At 31.3% G+C, this 12,912-nt stretch overlaps 1 protein-coding gene and 1 long non-coding RNA gene across 2 annotated transcripts in view; one reads left to right on the top strand and one right to left on the bottom strand.

Moving 5' to 3' along the window:
- The window catches only part of LOC143062798 (uncharacterized), a 528,850-nt gene that overhangs the window by 377,045 nt on the left and 138,893 nt on the right, over window positions 1–12,912 (bottom strand). The gene's annotated exons all lie outside the window — the stretch shown is intronic.
- Window positions 9,342–11,328, top strand: LOC143062098 (uncharacterized). Its single transcript, XR_012974546.1, has 3 exons — window positions 9,342–9,480; window positions 10,603–10,785; window positions 11,200–11,328. It is a non-coding gene; the product is annotated as an uncharacterized LOC143062098 (long non-coding RNA).

Here is a 12,912-nt window from a genome sequence, read left to right as displayed (position 1 = left end):
CCCAAACCTCCCGCTTATAAGGCAATGTTAAAAATTTAGCTTAAATGACAACTTTATGTGAGAGTAGTACAATACAAATACATGCAAGAACACACAGGACTGAAAAAAAACATAAATAAATAATATAATAGTACATGACTTTTTCAACCATCACCAGTCATAAGATACTGACACGTCGGATTAAAACCCGTTTTTTAAGCTTGGTTTTATGACATGTAAATATTTCCCTTATATTTACAAAATTTTGCAACCAACCCAAGCAGGTATAGTTAGTTCGTGTGTTAATAAAGGGAATTTGTAGGAGCCTTAATTTCATTATTATACAATATGAATACATTAGATAATCCATACATAATCAATTAAATATAACAAAGGCACCTTCAAAAAAGGTTTTGTAGATTAAAATAATTATGATCTAGTACAATGCAATCTTGTGATATAAAACCAGGTTTAATTTTCTATTTAAGGCCTGTACCAAGTCAGTAATATGACAGTTGTTTTCCATTCTTTTGATGTGTTTGAGCTTTTCATTTGCTATTAGATATTGAGAGACTTTCCAATTTGAACTTTCCTTGGAGTTCGGTATTTTTGTTATTGTACTTTTTGTTCTGCAAAATAGACTTTTTAATGTGACATATTTCACTACACAGTAGGGATGTCAACGATTAATCGAGTATCGCTCTGTAGTACCGAGTATCGATTACTAAAATGGAACTTGACTAATCGGTTTCCTGATTGAAAGTTGTTGCTTTCTAAAGCTTAAAAAAATATTGAGAGCACCTCCCGGGAAATGATATATTAATCAAAATAAAAAAAAAAATAAAATTACGATTGCTTTTGGAATGTTTGCGTTAGACTGTCATTTAAAATCCCCCCAAACAGAAGAACATGTAGGATATATGATTGAACAACAGCATTTTTTAAGGCGAACACTTTAAGCTAATATTAGTCTCTCCCCACACCTCTATACCGTCAGAGCTGATATTTTCATCATCGTCGGAGAAAAAGTTGACAAGATACTATTTTTAAATGATAACAAATTCGTTGCACACTGTTTCGACCCTCAGTGTTTTTTTACGGTTCCCGAATACTGTTGTTTGAGTAATAAATTTTCTATAGATTATTACCAGTTTACATAATTAGTACATGTAGTAAAAAAACTAACTTAGTTGGCATAAAATTCCTCGGACTATTATCTAATCCTAGGTAATAATGTTGAGGGTTTTACGATCATAAGACAACGACCCCAAATACATAGCATAAGTTAAATTTGTGTTTCCATTTTGTTAATGTTTTACCGAGCGAGTACTCGAGTATTGCTCGGTAACGCCAACGAGTAATCGATTAGCATATCTTCACAGAGTTAACATCCCTACTAGTACAAAGTAATAACCAGATTCTCAAAATATGTATTCAATACAGAACAAAGGTAACAAAAAAAAAGGGGGGCTGGTGACAGCTGCTGCATTATAGTTTTCTGCAAGAGTATTCCTATTAAGGTAAAGGGTGATAGACGAGGTTATTGACCTGACTTCGAGTGCAGAAAAGTATACAGCTTTTTGTTACCTGACCATTTCGTTTGTTAATTTTCTTTTGTATATATCATGTGCAACATGTTTTTTTTTAGGTTATGACCACAAAAGGAAGGTTGGGATTGATTTTGGGAGTTGAGGTCCCAACAGTTTAGGAATTAGGGGTCAAAAAGGGGCCCACATAAGCATTATTCTTGGTTTTCGCACCATAACTTTAGTATAAGTAAATAGAAATCTATGAAATTTAAAGACAAGGTTTATGACCATAAAAGGAAGGTTGGGTTTGATTTTGGGAGTTTTGGTCGCAACAGTTTAGGAATAAGGGGCCCAAAGGGTCCAAAATTGAACTTTGTTTGATTTCATCAAAAATTGAATAATTGGGATTCTTTGTCGAATCTAACTGTGTGTGTAGATTCTTAATTTTTGGTCCCGTTTTCAAATTGATCTACATTCAGGTCCAAAGGGTCCAAAATTAAACTTAGTTTGATTTTAACAAAAAATGAAACCTTGGGGTTCTTTGATATGCCAAATCTAACTGTGTATGTAGATTCTTAATTTTTGGTCCCGTTTTCAAATTGGTCTACATTAAAGTCCAAAGGGTCCAAAATTAAACTAAGTTTGATTTTAACAAAAATTGAATTCTTGGGCTTTTTTGATATGCTGAATCTAAACATGTACTTAGATTTTTGATTATGGGCCCAGTTTTCAAGTTGGTTCAAATCAGGATCCAAAATTATTATATTAAGTATTGTGCAATAGCAAGAAATTTTCAATTGCACAGTATTCAGCAATAGCAAGAAATCTTCAATTGCACAGTATTGTGCAATAGCAAGAAATTTTCAATTGCACAGTATTGCGCAGTAGCAAGAAATCTTCAAGTGCACAGTATTGTGCAATAGCAAATATTTTCAATTGCACAGTATTGCGCAATAGCAAGAAATTTTCAATTGGAGTTATCTTTCTTTGTCCAGAATAGTAGTTGAATCAACTTTTAAAATCATTGTTTTATACAATATACAATGTATATTCACTTTTACTACCAACTAGATAAATTAAAACAATCTTTACCTTTCAGTGATAAAAAGCACTTTATTTTACATTTTGATATTTTATGATGTATTTAAATGAGTAGTTATTGTTGCAAACTCCATGAGAAATTTGAATTGAGATCAGTTTTGGAAAAAGGGAAAGGGGGATGTGGAAAAAAAGGGGGGATTAAATTTTTCTCATTTCAGATTTCATAAATAAAAAGAAAATTTCTTCAAACATTTTTTTGAGAGGATTAATATTCAATAGCATAGTGAATTGCTCAAAGGCAAAACAAATATTTTAAGTTCATTAGACCACATTCATTCTGTGTCAGAAACCTATTCTGTGTCAACTATTTAATCACAATCCAAATTTAGAGCTGAATGTTGTGTCCATACTTGCCCCAACCGTTCAGGGTTCAACCTCTGCGGTCGTATAAAGCTGCGCCCTGCGGAGCATCTGGTTAATAGAATTGTAATAGACATTGTATTAAAATAAATTACATTTTGGATTTTTTCGTTTTCTTTAGTAAATTGTTTGAAGAATTTAGTGGCATTTTTTTTATTTAGTTAACACCATGACAAGTTATAGATCAAGTTAGAATTTCGTTCCATCACAACGAATTTTTAACTGGTATTGCCATGCAATACTCACAGAATGTTTGTTATTGCTTGGTTTTATAACATTTCCTATATTTTGACAAAAATTGACGACCAGGCAACCCAATCAGATATAATTAGTTAGTGTGTCAATTAATGGGAACATCAATTGTGCAACATGCATCATTGTTATACAATATGAATAAACTAGATAATCCAAACAAAATCTATTAAATCGAACAAAGACACCTTCAAAAAACGTTTTGTGGTTGAAAGTAAATATGATCTAAAACAATGCAATCTTGTTCTATAAAACAAGATGTAATCTTCAAAATAAGGCCTGTACCAAGTCAGGAATATTACAGTACTTTTTTTTCCCATTCTCTTGATGTGTATGAGCTTTTCATTTTGCCAAATGGTATTGAGGAGTTTTCAATTTGAATTTTCCTTGAAATTTCGGTATTATTGTTATTTTTCTTTTTGTTCTTCAAGATAGATTTTCATGTGACCTATATCACTACAAAGTAATAACCAGATTCTGAAAATATGTATTCAATACAGAACAAAGGTAACAAAAAAAGGGCTGGTGACAGCTGTTGCTTTATAGTATCTGCAAAAGTAGACGAGGTTATTGACCTGACTACGAGTGCAGAAAAGTATACAGCTGGTTGTTACCAGACCGTTGCATTTGTTACTTTTCGTTTTTATATACCTTGTACATTTTCAAAGGTTAGATATTGGTATATTTTACATTTAAAAAAAGACCAGACACCAAAAATATATTTCAATGTTTGGCAAGTTTTTAATAAGTTCTGGATTTCTCCATTCGTAATAGGTGTAAGAATAAGACTGAAAACATTGTTACATAGAACAAGCTCGGGATTTCTCCATTCGTAATAGGTGTAAGAATAAGTCTGAAAACATTGTTACATAGAATGAGTTGGGAATTTCTCCATTCTAAAACAGTGTAAGAATAAGACTGAAAACATTGTTACATATCACAGATACAGACGTAAAATAGTTGTTGAGGAAAGGAGGAGAGTCGGTGACAGAGCGGTCTAAGTAATTCAACTACTGTATCATAAGCCTGTCAACGTTGAAGCTTTGCTGTCGAAGTTCACTAAGATTGTCTATTTTCCTGTTCAGCTATCTCCATGCCCTATAGTTTCCTCCAGAAATAATAACAGACGGGCATTTTTTTTTACCAGAAACACATTTTTTTGCTGACACAGCCATGACAACATGAGCTTTTACCATCACTTGGCACAGACTTTCAAAAGTTCTCTGAATAGAACGAATTTTCACCAAAATTGTAGATTCCTTAAGGAGTAATTTCCCTTTGGTTCAATAATCAAGGTAACATTTTCTTTAAATTATGTATATGTATATTTATGATGAAATTAGATAAAAAAAACCAAAGTTTTGTTACTTGTGGTAACGAAATGCCTGACTGTTTCGTTTTTATTTGATTTGTCTGTTATTAATCTATTTGCGAGATTTTGAACTTAGAAAACTCCTTTCGTCTTTTTTTTAATATTGCGTTTCCAAGACATCTTTATTCATTTACATGGATTTATCAGAACATTTCTTAACTTAAATATCAAAATCTCGATGTCATTCTTAATACTTTTATCAGTGTTTCCACTGTCGGTTGTCTGTATCAATCTGCTCAGCTCTTTCAAAAGTGAATAGCACGACTTTGTGACATCAAATGAACTTACAAGTCATTTTTTTTAACCCAGACCTATTACCAACATCACAATGAATTAACCGGTTTTGATAAGTTTGACATAAACTTATCGAGTCTTTTTCCGGTTTGCTTGCTTTTATCATGCAAAATACAGTCATAGAATCCGATAAATCGATCATCAGAATTTTCATCATATTTATGTTGTAAAATATCAGCTGCACGACACAATATAAAGACTTTGAATTCGTTTGCTGCGCTGATTCGACAAAAAAATTTCACATTATGACTTGCAGCTGATATTTTGCAATATCTGTATGTAGACATCCTGAAAATCTGTACAACTATTAAAAGTTGCATTTTTAGACTATCTAACTGCTAGCGCATATCAAACTTGCCTCAAATCTGACCAAAGGGACCCAATAATTTGAAAGAGTTTTCATAATGCAAGCGCATGTATCGATGATTAAATATTGTAGGTCAATTATTGATAATGCTCTGCCAATCAATAGTAAGTATAATATAGGAAACGTCTTATCTTTAAACCTACCAGATACTGGTTGAATTATCTATGATTCCTCTGTCTGTCTTCTGCATTTTTGTAGAAGTATTATCTCATTTCCTTATATTTCTGATAATTCATAAGAGAAAACTTTCGTGAATAAAACTAACAGTGACTGTTTTCTTAAATGTCCTTTAACAATGTTTAGATTAACGAGAGAGTCAGTATTAGAGTAAAGAGGGCAGTCATTTGTTTATTACGTCGTTCATCAAGCAGATGTCATGCTTTTTTAAACATTATTAAATTATGCATCCACCCATACCCATAAATGATGGCTTGTTTTTTGCACTTTTTCCAGAAGATTTCTGTCTATTTATTTAAATAGATATGAATTATCGCTATTTTGTGCATTTTTTTTTTTTATCTTTTTTTGTGATAATTTTCATATCATGCTTCTCGCTTGAGATGGAAAAATTATCACTAGAAACTAAGGAGGCCATGTGGCGTTGCTAACGAAATTGACATGAAATTGACAACGTCGTCATAGGTAAAATGGCGATAAATAGATTATCATTGGTCATCTCAACTCGATTGCTTTTCTCACTTTCCATGCTTTCGCTGTACCAGCTCAAGCGAGAAAATCGATCTCGTTGAGATGATCAACGATAATCTTTAAATATCGAAGATTAATAAACCCATTTGTAAACTTTCATTGCATCTATGTACGGACTAAACTCTAGTGAATTAATAACTTATATAATCCTTTTAATATTCCCTTGCGACAGCACGTGTTACTTCTGCATACTTTATTTAATCATAGATTAATTGTATAGTCTCATCAGTTTAGTGCAGTATACATGCGTGTAAATAAAAAAGTAAACAATGACTACGAAGATGTAGACTGATTTTTTTCGAGGTTTTCAATGATACAGAAAGGAATTATTTATTAAAACATAAAATAAGATATTTTTATTATACTTCACGCCAAAATGTCGGATTTTTATTGCTTAATATGTACGAGGGAGATAATTTACCCTATTCCATAGCTCAGTGTCATCAGTGTGTGACTTTTTTTAAGTATTCATCTCGGACACACCAATAAAACATCGATAATATAAAGGACATTGCATTGCCTTGACATTTACAATGTACAAGTTCTACGTTTCGGCCTGAACGCCATAAAAAAAAAGAAAATACATCTTGCTTCACTTTTGTTGTATTTATAATTACTGAAAGGTTGCAAACATTATGTAAAAGACATCATAGTTAATTACATGTACTTTCAATCTACAATATATAAGACAATAGTGACAGTCCGTTCAAAATAATACATTTGATAAATAAAGACAACAATAGTTAACCACTGTTCAATAGTTATTATAATTCAATTAAGCAAAAACTAATCTGGGTTACTATCTAAAACCTAGGGAAAATAACACATCGCTGAGGGGTGATGAAAGAGATTGTTAAATGTACCCCTCGGTTGACAATGTTTGTTGCGGGGTAACAATCTGCTCTACCCCCGCCTCGGCTATGTATTATTTATATCATATCACAAACTATACTTATTATTTAGGAGATTTTTTTCTATTTTTGTAAATTTGGGTGTTAAGGTTTATTTTATAACTACTTATACAAATGCTATTATCACACATTTATTATAACCTTTTTACAAAAATAAACTGGAATGGTTAAACACAACATATTTGTTATAATCCCTACATGCAAAATGAAGTAGCAATAGGTTAAAAGGAAGTAAATAAAGATGACTAGCGCTACCTAGATTTTACATCCAAGATGATAGGTAGAAGTAAATTTATTTTCTGCTGCCTTGGTAATTAGAAATTAAAATTGAATAGTGAGAAATGGGTGTTGGCCATTGGTGTAGAAAGAGCGAGAAATTTAGAGAAAACTATCTAAGACGAGCAACATTTTCTGTGACAAATTATGCAATTTTATTCATACTATTTCGAAAATTCCGGAACCGTTGAATACCCTTAAAAATGGCATTTTTCTATCAAAAAAGATGCGGCACCATATGTGTTTGACCATTACAATTACACCCAAAGGTGTTGATAATTCAGAATTCGATTTGTTTTCAATGGATCTTTGATAGTGAAAAGGCAGGACCAAATAAGGCTACCATTGTCGCCTATGTCAATAATTACTTCCTTGTAACCTATACTCGAAATCAATTTTAAACAAATTGGCATGTTTTGTATTACTCATATGAATGGACTTAACCAGTTTTTATTGTATTTTTAAATGTCCTGTTAAACGACGAACACTTAATATAGGATAATCGTATCTAAACTATGCATGCATTAATAACTGCAATGTTTTCAAACACGATTAGGCCAATGTTTAGTTTTTCTTTGGTTCACATCCTTTTCTTAACAAGTTTGATGGTCTTGGATAAAGAAAAAACACAAAAATATTTCAGAAATCTTTAAAAAAATAGGATTTTTATAGAGACAATGTCAGCCTGTGTTGAATATTAAGTATATGGATGTATTATCTTATATCTTTCTTGTTGACTTATAGGTTTGAAAATTCATCTTAACATAAAACAAATAATAAGACAGATATGGCATTTATATTCTTAGCGATTTCACAATTCTTTTTAAATTAACTTTTAACATATTTGTGTGGTTGTAATATATGTTGATCCTATTTTAAAACAGTTCTTGCAAATTCTTGCATGTAATATGCGACACATCTGTCTGAAAAATCGAATTGGCTTTCATACTTAAAGCAGCTTCAGCTTGCAAAAATGCACCATACTTTTCAAGATGAAAGCAACAATGATACTTGCAGTCGTAGTGATAGCCACAATGTGTGGATCAGGTAATGTCTATGTTTTTACACGTTTCTTATGTTTCGCGTCGGTCATGTATGAAATCTCAATTTGGGTATCTAAAGAATTATCGGTAATTTATTCCAGGCATAGATTAATTTAGCCGTATTTGGCACAATGTTTTGGAATTTTGGATTCTCAATGCTCTTCAACTTTGTACTTGTTTGGTTTTATAAATATTTCGATATGAGCGTCACTGATGAGTCTTATGTAGACGAAACGCGCGTCTGGCGTACTAAATTATAATCCTGGTACTTTTGATTATTATTGGTCATGAAAAATAAGGTAAACACCATTAGTTTATTATACCTCATTTATGACTAAATTTCTTAAGGTGACACGCAACACTTTGAATAAAAATTAATTTGGCTCGTTTATTTTTCATAAATTTTTTAACAAAATATTTACTTTGACCCTTTGAAAACAATATAAATTAAAAAAAAACTTGAACCAATCACTTTCACGGAAACATTTCATTGGATATATATAGCAGTTTGACAAACAGTTATGTTGATCATTGAGCATGATATTGCCTTAATTATAGAACGTGATTAAAAGGTCTAGCTGAATTAACAGAGTTAACTCCCTGTAGTGTTAGGTACCATCTTAATTACATTTTTTTTGTGAGTTCATTTCGAATCTACAAAAACTGAACGAAATACATTAACAGTTTCGGTTCTTATGCATCTTTGGCTTTTCGAAATTGTACCATAATTTTTTTTTTGAACGCATGAAACTTATAAAGACTTGATTTCATTTTATGCTGTCTCTCAGATTTACATTTTATCTAAAATATTACAGTATTAGACAAGGATTTATAATTTTAGATTTGCTTGTCGTGATACTCAATTTGCCATTTTAGTTTTCCTGCTCCTTTTTTTAATTTGAATATACTTTTATTATAAAGTATGATGTTAAAAAAAGAAGATGTGGTATGATTGCCAAAGAGACAACTATCCACAAAAGACCAAAATGACACAGACATTTACAACTATAGGTCATGTCTATTTACAAAGTCTAATAAGTATATAAAGAAGGAAAAACGCTTCTGTCGAAAATTAAAAAATTCTTTTTTAATTCTTTATATAATCGCATTTTGTATATTTGTCAATGTTACTTTTATCTTCTAGGTCAAGCTGGTGGGTATTCTGTAACCAACAGTTGTTACAGTAAAGGTGGTTACTGCACTCATTACACTTGTGATTATAAAGGATATATTTGCGATAGCACGACTAAATACTCCGATTGTCCTAATATCAAATGTTGTCTCCCTGGTAAGTGTCAATATCATTACATAATTGCATTGTATGTATGTTTCATTGGAATCCATTATTTTGATTGGATGACAAAAATTAATAGGAATTTTAATATCATACGTATTTCCATAAGTATCTGTATGTTTTTTAATATATTTTTAAAGGGTTAGAAACGTGTTGATCGTGTGCACAGTTTTTAGCTAGACAAAGAAAATTTTTCACCACATTCACATCCAATAAATTTATAAAATAAAATATTCAAGAATTTCAACGATCTTAAACAAGGTAGAGAATATACCCAAGAGGTAATACCACAAATAAATGTAACAGAGACTAACCTATCGACAAAAGCAGAAAAAGTGCCCATAAAATCCCATAACAGAAAGCTTACATATGAAGAATACAAAACCAATCATGATATACTGGTGGTGAACTCGGGTTCTCGTATAGGATATGTAGGTTTTTCTCCGTTAAACTATCTTTTTTTAACAATGTGAAAGGGTAATTTTTTTTTAAAGACTGCGAAGTTTTTGAAGTTTCTGTAACTATCTACAATGCTGATACCAATTCTAAGAATTAAAGTTTCCGAATGCCTTGTGTAATATAGCATCACATGTTTCAACCGCTCGCTCAACATGGGAAGGAAGTTCACATAGTTACCCCAGCTTTTGTTGCGCCCTTGATTTGTAACTTCGTTATCGATTTAGGTTTTACCATCGGTAAACTAATGTCAAATTAATTTAGGAATAGAATATTAAAATCAATGGTAATAACTAAGGGCAACAGTAGTATACCACTGTTCAAAAGATTAAGAGAAAACAGATCCAGGTTAAAATCACAAACAAAGCGAACACATCAACTATAAGAGGAAACAGACATTATACATGCCAACTGCATTATTACTGACTTGGTACAAGACATTTTTGGAAGAAAACAAATGTAAAAAGTTTGTGAAAAAATAAATATATCTGTTTCGAACTCATCAATGAGTCATACATTAAATGATTCTTAGACGACAGTTTATTTGAATTATTACTTACAAAATGGATATGCAATGTATGGAAGACAGTCTAAATTGTATGATCTGTTGAAATTGAATTCAGTTTTCTGAATTTTCTTGATTTAGACTTTCTTTTATAGATCCACATTACGTCAAGCCAAAACCAATTACACGAAGCTACAACCCCACCAAAGTGTACAACACCAACCCAGTTTACAACAACAAAGGATATTGTAGCAATTATGACAGTTGCCGTGCAGGGTACTACTTTTATAGCAAGAGCGCCTATAACTGTAATTCTTATAAAGGATGTTGTATCCCACGTAAGTTTTCATATAATTATAAAATTACCACTGAGAGTGAGATCCATTGAATAAAATAATTAATGTTGTATCATACATTTGTAAACCTTTTGAAATTATTATCCAATAAACTTCAACATTGAAAATTAAAGAACGATAAGCGTATTCCTGAAGGTGACATCAACAATTTATCGTACGAACTGTTTACCATTACCCAATGAAAAGAGTTGATTTTGATTACATTTTTGTTGATGAAGCTTAACTTGCCAACATCACTCATCACAATATCACCCAACATCACTCAATGGGAAAAGTTAAATCAGGAAAAATATTTGCATAGTCTATGCTGTTATAAAATTGGTATGGTCTTCTTTTTTCGTTTAAATATGCTAACTCTTACTTAGTAATTTCTATTAATCAATTTTCATCTTATAGGTGACCCACACGGTCAAGGATTCTGCGCTGAGTATGGCAGTTGTCCTGCAGAATATTATTTCTGTAACAACAAAGGCTACTATTACTATGACACATCACGCTACGTAGATTGTCATGGTTACAAAGGATGTTGTCTTCCTTGTAAGTGTTACTATATTTCTAGATAAAACGACTACAATCGTCATGAACACAACTGGAAAATCAACATTTTAACTTTCAAATAATTCTGAAAGCTGTTACATTAAACTATATGCACTATAAATAATAGAGTGGAGTACGCCTCAAACTATGGTTAATTAAATGCACAAAGTAGAAGTTATTGTTATAGAAAATATGAAGACGATAAACATTAAAAAAAGGCATGTGTTTCATTTAATAATGGGACTTGACGTCACGTCCTAATGATTTGTTTTGAAATTCATTTTTTATCAACAATTACAAATAGTGTTCAACATTATTTAATTCTTTACAGAATCAAAGGACAAATTCAACACCATTTCATAGTATAGATTGAAACCTTATATCTTCGAGATGCAAAACGCATTTAAATGAATTACGTAAAGAAATATGTTGATCAAGAATTTATATAATACTTTAGTTCTAACGATATCTTAATCCAAACGATATGTTTTAAATAAACGTGACAATTAACATTTTTAAACTGTTTTATTCAATAGCTGGTGAATGGTTTTTACGAAATGCAGTGTTTGAATAAGTACGAAATTGAAATTATCATTTTGTTTTCAATATCATAATTTCTGGCTTTTTATAAATTTTGAGGAACTCTCGAAAATATATCATGCTATAGTTGCTATAAAATTTTCATTACTGCTTGTGACGACCCTACCTAACATTTTGTTTTCTTTTTCAGATAAAGGCTATTGATTTTAATTCTTCAAGAGATCAGTTGAGTTGAAAACAGCATATGATACTTATATACAATAAAGATTAGAATTAATTTATTTTTATCACGAAACACTATTTATTTTATCATATAAGTAAACAAAGGCACCAGAAAAAACTGTACCGGTTTTACATTTTATTTGTATTCCTGACGAGAAAGGCTCAGAGATGATCATCGAATATAGAAAATTCAAACCCACAATCTGCATAAGAAAAAGCCTGTACCAAGTCAAGACTATGACAGTTGTTATGCATTCGTTTGATGTGTTTGAGCTTTTGATTTTGACATATGGCTAGCAACTTTCCGTTTTGAAATTTCCTCCGCGTTCGGTATTTTTGTTATTTTACTTTTGTACAGTCCTCGGTAATACATTTTCAAATTTTGAATATTCTGTCATCTGTCGTTATCATGGCATAGACAGATTGTTAAGCAAAACATGTAAAAATGTCTGTCGTTTACACATACTGCAGGGTTTCTGGGTAACGTCATCAAAAGTCAATACTCCATCAGACATCAGCAATCAGTAATCAGAACAGTAATTATGAATTATGGAAAGCAACCGCCTCTTGCCAATCAGATTTGATTCTACAGGGTCATCATTTAGAATGTATAGAATCAAAATTATTATTATCATGCATTACAATAAAAAAGATTGCTTTCGACCTTTTTCTCAATTCTAAATACAGACTGAAAGAATTGGTAAAACTTTGCGCCATTTAAAATGAAATTTCGATAATGCTTTTGAAATGAAAAATCTTTCTTGTGTTTTTAAAAACCGCTCTTACTATGACAAAGATTATTGAAACTGT

The sequence above is a fragment of the Mytilus galloprovincialis genome, chromosome 2 (assembly GCF_965363235.1).
Source record: "Mytilus galloprovincialis chromosome 2, xbMytGall1.hap1.1, whole genome shotgun sequence".
Lineage (NCBI taxonomy): Eukaryota > Metazoa > Mollusca > Bivalvia > Mytilida > Mytilidae > Mytilus > Mytilus galloprovincialis.
Note: the sequence above shows the minus strand (reverse complement) of the source record. Positions and strands in the feature narration are given on the sequence as shown.